Source organism: Tasmannia lanceolata, unplaced genomic scaffold, assembly GCF_043159265.1.
Source record: "Tasmannia lanceolata isolate RefF3 unplaced genomic scaffold, GAP_Taslan_0.1 ptg000037l, whole genome shotgun sequence".
NCBI lineage: Eukaryota > Viridiplantae > Streptophyta > Magnoliopsida > Canellales > Winteraceae > Tasmannia > Tasmannia lanceolata.
This window is the reverse complement of record NW_027518714.1, coordinates 57,076,903-57,085,000: the sequence shown is the minus strand read 5'-3', so window position 1 is coordinate 57,085,000 and position 8,098 is coordinate 57,076,903.

Here is an 8,098-nt window from a genome sequence, read left to right as displayed (position 1 = left end):
TATGCCCTTCCGCCGTGATCATACCTATCACTCCTTGAGGTGAATCAATCACTCCCGAACAAGACATGCACAAACAAAGCCTCATCACCGTCCCCGGTCGCGATCTCGTTCAGTGCAAAAGCACCGAGCCAGAGAGGATCGCGCACTGCAAGAGAAATCTCCGCATCAGGGAAGCACCTGGTCAGAAGACCAACTAGGAGTTTTAGCTCCGAACGGGCCCTTCGACAGTCAAGTTAGTAATGGGCATAGAAAAGGAGAAAAGCCAAAAACTAGGGATTCTCACTCTTGGGGATTCGGATCCTTTGCCTTAGTGCTTTGAAGGCTATTTATAGTGAGGGCCTTGGGTAGTTGAACTACCTGCCCCAAGACAGGTGTCAGCCCATGAGTGGGCCAAATTTTACCTGCTCTTGGCGAATTACATGGTTACCCCTGGGACTAGTGTTAGCCTATTAGGGGCCACGTGTCAACAGTTGGTTGGGGGTGGCTTTTTCATACCCCATCATGAATTATAGGATAATTCCTTGATGTAAGATCCAAAACTAAAAGAAGATCTGTATAAGAATTCTCAATAGAAACCAAAGGAAAATAACCTAGGTTTGAGAATACTAGATCAAACACAAGAAATCAACAGACAACAAAGATATTCAAGAGAGAAAAGATCTGCAGTTAACAGAAGGAGATTACACACAGAAATAGAAAGAAATCACATGATCTAACAAGTGATGGAGAGAGGAAAGGAAGGGCCTTCACTTAAGGAACTTCTATTCCAACAACTCTCTTTCTTCTTCCAGCTTGATTCAACAAGAGATAACCAAAACCAGCAAAGAATCTCAGAAAAAATCAGAAACTAGCTTTCCGGGAAAAGGTCCCTTCCTTCGCACTCCTCATCCCTATTTATAGGTGAGGATTGAAGAGGTTTGGAGGCCCTTGCACTTACAAGTGTTCCTCACTACAGGAGCCCCTCTTTCACACTCAAATTACAATCATGTCCCTACTACAAATGCCACTTATATGTAAAAATACGTACAAGCTTACATCAGGCCACACTATAAAGTATAAACAGACCACTCCGTTTCCTTTCTTAGCTGCCTTATTCTTCTACTGTTCTGAACGTCGTAGGATCTTCGGGTGCTCAAGACCTTGCATCACCATTTCTTCTGCTTGTTCGGGTTTATCAAGAGTGGGGTCCACATCACAAACCCTCTCCCTTGCCCCATCTGCTGATAAAACTGGTTCATAGCCTGAGGATTCGACACACTAATATGACCCTCTTGAGAGCCCAAGCTGTCCACCCAAAATGGGGCTAAAACTGATCGAACCCAGAATGGAATTTGGCAATCAAACCATGGAAGCCTAGTCTGGGCAAGAAATTTGAGCGTTCACCTCTCAAATTTGACATCACGGCTGCCGATGAATGAACAAACCCAGAACCAAAACCACTGACAGAGGGCCATAAGCCAGTCGCCAAGTGAGATCTACCAAAATTCCCATCTAATAAGACCCAATTAACCCTATTACTTTTTTCTTTTGAAGGGTAATCTGGAGTTTAGCGGGGACCCCTACCGGTTTATTTGATAAAGAGAAAAGATGATACAATAAGAGCACAAAAACCAAACCCAACTCGGAACAACCGAGAGAGGAAGAACAAAAGCTTGGCACATATGAGTGACAACAGAAATCCTAAGAGATCAGAAGCTCAATACTTGTGAAATACATAATCAGCAAATTTAGAAGGGGGATGTTAGGCTCTTTGCGAACGTTTTGGCCAAGTTTTCTCGTGAACTTCCTCTTTGCCTGCACATAAGCATGGGGATTTAATGTTCTCCACCATGGCAGCTGGCCATTCAGTCTCATCTTCCATGTGTTCACTCTCTCCCTCTTCCATTTCTTCAAGCAGAGTGAAGCTATTCTGAATCCTGATGGTGTTGTCTTCTAAACGAATCGATTCATTTAATCTTGACATTTTGCAATTTGTCTCTGATTTTGAACTAGGCGCTGGTTCAGATGAGGTGGTAGGAATGGCTTCAGTTAGGTTTTGTGCCGAACGTTTCTGCTCCACAAGTTTTGGTTTCCATTCCTGCTTGGTTCTTTTGCTCTGCTGGTTGGAGCTTTTAGGACAAGTGATACTTGTGTGGCTAAAATCTTTGCAGGCAAGACAAGCACTTGGACGCCAATCATATTCTATAGGTTGAGAAGTACTTCCAGTTGGGGTCTTGAGTTCAATAGAGTCTAGTAAAGGAAGATCTTCTACTTCAATTTCAACACAAAAACGAGAATAGTTCAGCCGAGACCCCTCAGCTGTAGGGGAATCCATGTATAGTGGCTTTCCGATACCACTAGCAATTTTACTTACTCCTCTCTGGGTCCAAAATTTCAAATGGAGGTCTGGGTGGCTAACCCAGATGGAGATGCGAGATAGAGACGATTTGACCAGACCCATGTCAGGATACCATCTTTGAAGAATTAGAGGCCTACCTCCATAGCTGTGATTTCCCATCTCAAGAATTAGAGGCCTACCCTATTACTTGGCGCTAAACCCGGTCTCAATTTGTTCAAACCCATCGAAACAGAGGTCTCCTGTTGAGAAACAGAGCCTCCAACCGCTGCTAGAGCGGACGCTGGGATTGTTCCAGTACCCATTGCCGCGATGATCGATGGTTCAGCCTGTTGCAATAGCCACTGTTTGGTTTCTCCATCTGATTTGTGGCCTAGTTCTCTTGTTGGCTGAAAAATCCGTGCCGCGCAGAGAGCTGGCATCCTTATTCTCCTCCCTCTCCCATCCAGCTTTGTGTCTATCTTTGTTGGAACTTCTTTTGGGTGAAATCTGCTTTTTCCCCTCATTTGTTTTCTGCAATCTGTAATTCCTTTTTCTCTACTTCTTTGTTTTTTCTCATCTTGGGCTGAGGGAGACCCAAAGCCTGATGGAAACTGGGGACCTCTTGAGGTAGATTTGAAGCCTTGGGATCCATGAAGACAGATGAAAAAAGCTGCTTTGATTGAATAAGCTGACCCATAAAGGCCTACACTTTCATGGGTTTCCACTGTTTTTGGCAAGCAATAAGAAGCTTGTTCTTCAAAAGAAAGAGAATAAAAACCCAACACAACCATTTCAAATTCAATAATGACTGTTTTAACTGTCTAATATCATATTTTTGTCTTTCCTTCCCTCCATTTCTTTTATTCTTCTTTCTGACTGTTTGTGGTATTTCACTGTTTTGATACGATACCAACTTTTAACTGTCAATTTTACCACCTCAGACCCATAAATATCTTTCCCACATTCTATGGATCCCCTCGTTATTTCTCCCCCACCCAGCATATTATTATTGCAACAGAAATGAATTGTATGTATATCTAGGAAGGGACTCAAAAGTGTTGACGTGAAAGCCTTAAAGGGGTATGAAATTTATCATGGGAGGTGGAGAGGATCATCTAGTGAGACCCCCATCTCATACTTACCAATTTATCATGTGGTGAGAAAACTAGATAAATGTACACTTGTTTAAATACACACTTTTTTTCAAAGGATACTAAGAACAAGCTCAAGAAAATGACATGGTATCCTACCCTTCTCTCATGACAAGATGTAAGGATTAATAGTAAAGCCGGACAATGTTACGTACCTCGATCGATTATAGAGGAAGATCAATCCGGGCTAGATCTTCTACTGACACCATGGATGATCATTATCTCAGATGGGGTAGTTCTCCTTATGATCTTTTTTATGGCAGGAGAGACAAACCCCCTTATTTGTTAAAAACCAACTGTTATTTTTCTACTTATAGCATTCCCTGATCAGCTTAATTAACTAATAATCCCAATGTAGTTAACTTAAGGCTACACTAAATTATCCATGTCTAACTAGGATAAGATGCATTGATTACCTTATTTTGTTTATGTATCACTTGATCAATAGGTAAAACAAGTAATTTCACACTTAATCTCACTCTTGAATCCAAACATTGATCTCAGATCAATGGTTGCCCACACAGAATCTTACCAAAGACAACAATTTTCAAGTGAACTTGGAAAGTAATTCGCTCTGTTACCAATTTGATGTAGGCCAAGAGAGGAGAAATAGAAGAAGAGGAGAGAAGAGGGGAGGAGAGAAGAAAATGAGGGAGGAATGGAAATTAGAGGGAATAAATTTGCAGTAATATTATTCCAAAAAAACTTCCCAAACTTCAGCATATCGGGCATATCTATAGGCAACAAATAAAGTAAAATAAGAGGAATAAAAATAAATCCTTAAAATTACATAAATGAAAGAAAACTTCTAAAATGTCTAGAATGCCCCAACTAGGCGCGATCCTGCCTAGAATATGTATAAAGCGCTTGCCTACAATCCCCATCACCTAGGATTGATCATTAACACATATCAACAATTGATCGTTTGGGTAGTGAACTCATAAATGTAAGTTCTTGAATCTTACCTTTTCCATTCTCACCACATAAAAAAACATATATATTTTCTGCCCGAATCAAGTGTTTGTTATAAAAATAATAATGGAAAACTCATAAGAAAATACAAGTTGTTTCTATCTTGCATCCAAATTATAAGCAAATGAAGAGGAAATTGTTCAAGGAAGAAATAAAATATAATGAACCTCCAAATATTTTTAACCCGGAATTTATCTAGGAACCCGGGGCGGCACCTCAAATGTTATTAATATGAATAAAAGTTACAAGAACCTTGCCTCGAACCCATCCCATTACAATAAAAGAAAAATAATAAAACCCATTTACCCATAAATAAACAAAACATTATTTATTACAGGGGCGACGGCACTTGTAAGAGAAGGGGGGCAATTGCCCCCCTTAATTTTTTGGGAAAGAACAAATATACCTTTATTGGTGAATGTCACCGAATGCAGAAAACAGATGAAAGGGCGCCCCATTGGTGAATGTCACCGAATCCATTTATTGTTCTTTGACTTATACAAGTTATAAATGCACATTCGTCCCGTTCCACCAATGGGGTTTGCAAGAGAATTTAACATTTCACTTTTTGACGAATGATAGATTGAAGGGCGCCCTTGCAAAAACTAGCTCCAAGGGCGCCCCCATTGGTCCAATCTTAAGAAAGTGATCCACTTTCTCACTTTCTTAAGATTGGACCAATGGAGGCGCCCTTGTAGGTGGTTTTTGTATGCCGCACTTCATTCTATCATTCCTCACTTGAATATGTTTTGTTCTCCGGAACAAGATTGAAATATATAGCCAAGGGCATTTTAGCCGAAGTGATGTTTACGCCGCTGGTGATGGAATACATAGAGGGTTTTTTTTTGGAAACTAGAATATTACTTTCATTTGTTTGGAGAAAAAAAATTACTATAATTTTTGCCCCCCTTTGTGCAAAATTTCTGGCATCGCCCCTGATTTATTATGAATATACGGAATATAATCACATTTGAGGCTAATCAGATCCAGTATTGTGGCCAATCACATTTTGATCAATTCTACTGTTGTTTCCCTTCGATTGGCAGCTCGGAAGGCAAGGCGTCATATAAGCAAGGGAAGAAAGGGTAGAACATGAGACAAGAAACCGGAACAGGCTTTCCATGATCATAAGGGTAGAGCTCCATCCTGTTGAGATCATAGGAATAGACCTTATCAGATATCTCAAGGAAGATAATGTCGAAATCCGGATGAAAAGCCAATGGTCGGAGTTGTAAGTCATCGTCATTCGTTCTTGTTAGTGTTTTTCCGTGGATACTCAGCTTTAGGATCCATTGTCCGGCAGAATTGTGGCAGTTCTTGAGCACCCAGATTCTCAACCGGTTGTCGGAATATGTACAATAATGGAGAAATCCTCCCGACACACAAATATCTTTACGGAAGAATACGTTCATGGCCATCGGCATCTGTATGGGCAACTGTATCTCCCGAAAGCTCTCTTCCTCCACGTCGAATCCAATTACGTGATCCGTTGATAGAAAATACAAAACACCATTGAGAAAAACAGTTCTATCCAAGAAGCTGGAGCCGAAAGAAGAAAGTGTTCGTTTGAAGAGCTTAGACTGAAGCCAATTGCCTGTTTCCGAAGAGAAAATTTGGAACCCAAATATAGAGAAGGAGATTGTAGAAATGAAGAAACAAATGACTTTGTAGTGAGGGGAGACGTGAGGATCGAAAGCTAGCACGGAATGAAGATAAAAAAATTCACGTTGGTAGGGCGGGGAAGGAGGCAAAGCCAACCACTTATTAGTAAGGGGGTTGCAAATGTAGTAGATTTCTGTAGTTAATTGGAAGAAAAGAAGTAACCCATTTTGAAATCTATCACCGTACTGTGAGGGAAGCTAGTGTTACCATCAATAATGTTTCTAACAACACCTGCTTCTTCGTTCCCTTCTATTCCTTGCAGACCAACATATCCGACACAGTCTTTGGAGTCGAAATCCAAGAAGTGACAGAGGAGACCGGACATGGTTAGGGTTGGTAAATGAGGCTTGATGAATCAAGGGTCTAAATTATCCCATCACATGTTCCCAATGGTAAGTCACCATCCGATCAACGGTTGTCACAATCTAAATTTGAACAGATTGTGACAACCCCCAACCTATTATTGGGAAAAAATTAACATAATTTTTGGCTAATAATCGGCTGGGGACCTCACCATCTGTTGTCATAATCTGAAACGAACAGGGAAAGATTTTCAGAATAGCTTTTGAGTCCAAATTTGGACTAAACATTTTCTTTAATTTTGCACTCGCAGGCGTTTGGATTGCGGGAATAGAAAGTAAGAATCAATGCAAAATCGGATGTTTGGTTCGACTGCCCTTGCGGAAAAGGAAAGAGGAGACAGAAATATCGTGGGAATACAGATTGGGTATTGTTTCTCTACAGATTGGGGAGATAGGGTAGGGGTTGTGGGCTCTCTGTGGTGCGATTTAAGGCATGTCCGTCAACCAGAGAATTTTTTTTCATGATAAATTAGTCGCTGCATGTGGTTGGAGAGGGTAGGGTTGTACCCAAACAATGTCGCTGCATGTGGTTGGAGAGGGTAGGGTGTACAATTTTATGGCCCACCCCATCAAAACATGATTTTTGCAAAATTGTAGGAGAAACCCCCCAAGAATGATGGTGACAAAACCATATGCAAGCACCTATTTGCAACGTTCCAAGACCAAAGTTAGTAAAATTAGAGTAACCTCGCAAATGTGTGCTTTCACATCCCTAAATTCCTCAACAACTTTGTTCTCGAGGTAAGAACCTGTTTGGGCCCACCAATTTACAATATAAAGTGGTGGGCCCCACAGAATCAAAACAGTAGTTGTCAAATGGTTAGATGATATGAACGTTGGGTGACAAAAGCATACTAGTCATATATTCTTGACTGTCAAGGACCGTCAAAACTAGGGCTGCAACTCGAGCCGGGTTTTACCCGACCCGCATCGACCCGACCCGAAAATAGCCTGGGTTGGGTTCAAGTTTTATGGGTTTTGGGTCGAGCCGGGTTTGAAGGGGCCCGACCCGACCCGAGTTACATAAGTTATATTCTGTACATTTTTTTCTATTGTTAGTTAAAAGTTAAAAGTGAAAACTGACGCACCAATTGTTTTTTTTTTTTTGAAGAAGACTGACGCACCAATTGTTATTGTATGTGAGTGTAATTTCTGCTTCTATGAGTTGAGTTGATTCAAGTGTTTGATTCAGCATTGTTTGATTGTAATTACATCATTGTTTGATTCAAGTGTAATGTGAGTGTAATTACATCATTGTTTGATTCAAGTGTACTGTGAGTGTAATTTCTACTTCTATGAGTTGAGTTGCCTTGCCAAACAAGAATTTTCCTTAAAAATTTGAGTCAACGTGAAAAAACCCGACCCGACCCGAGATATTTCTCGGGTAGGGTTGGGTTCTCCAAAACCCGACCCGCCCGACCCGAGTTGCAGCCCTAGTCAAAACGGTTCAATCCTTGATATTTAATCCAACACTTGAAGTACCACCTTCACGGGCACCATATAATTTCTCTGCGAGTACATTCATATATCATCATTCCACATCAGAGGGCTGATGTGGAGCAGGGGCATCAGGGAAATAGACAAGCCCCCAATGCCAGTTGTGTGACCACTGACCATATATCAGCTACAGTTCA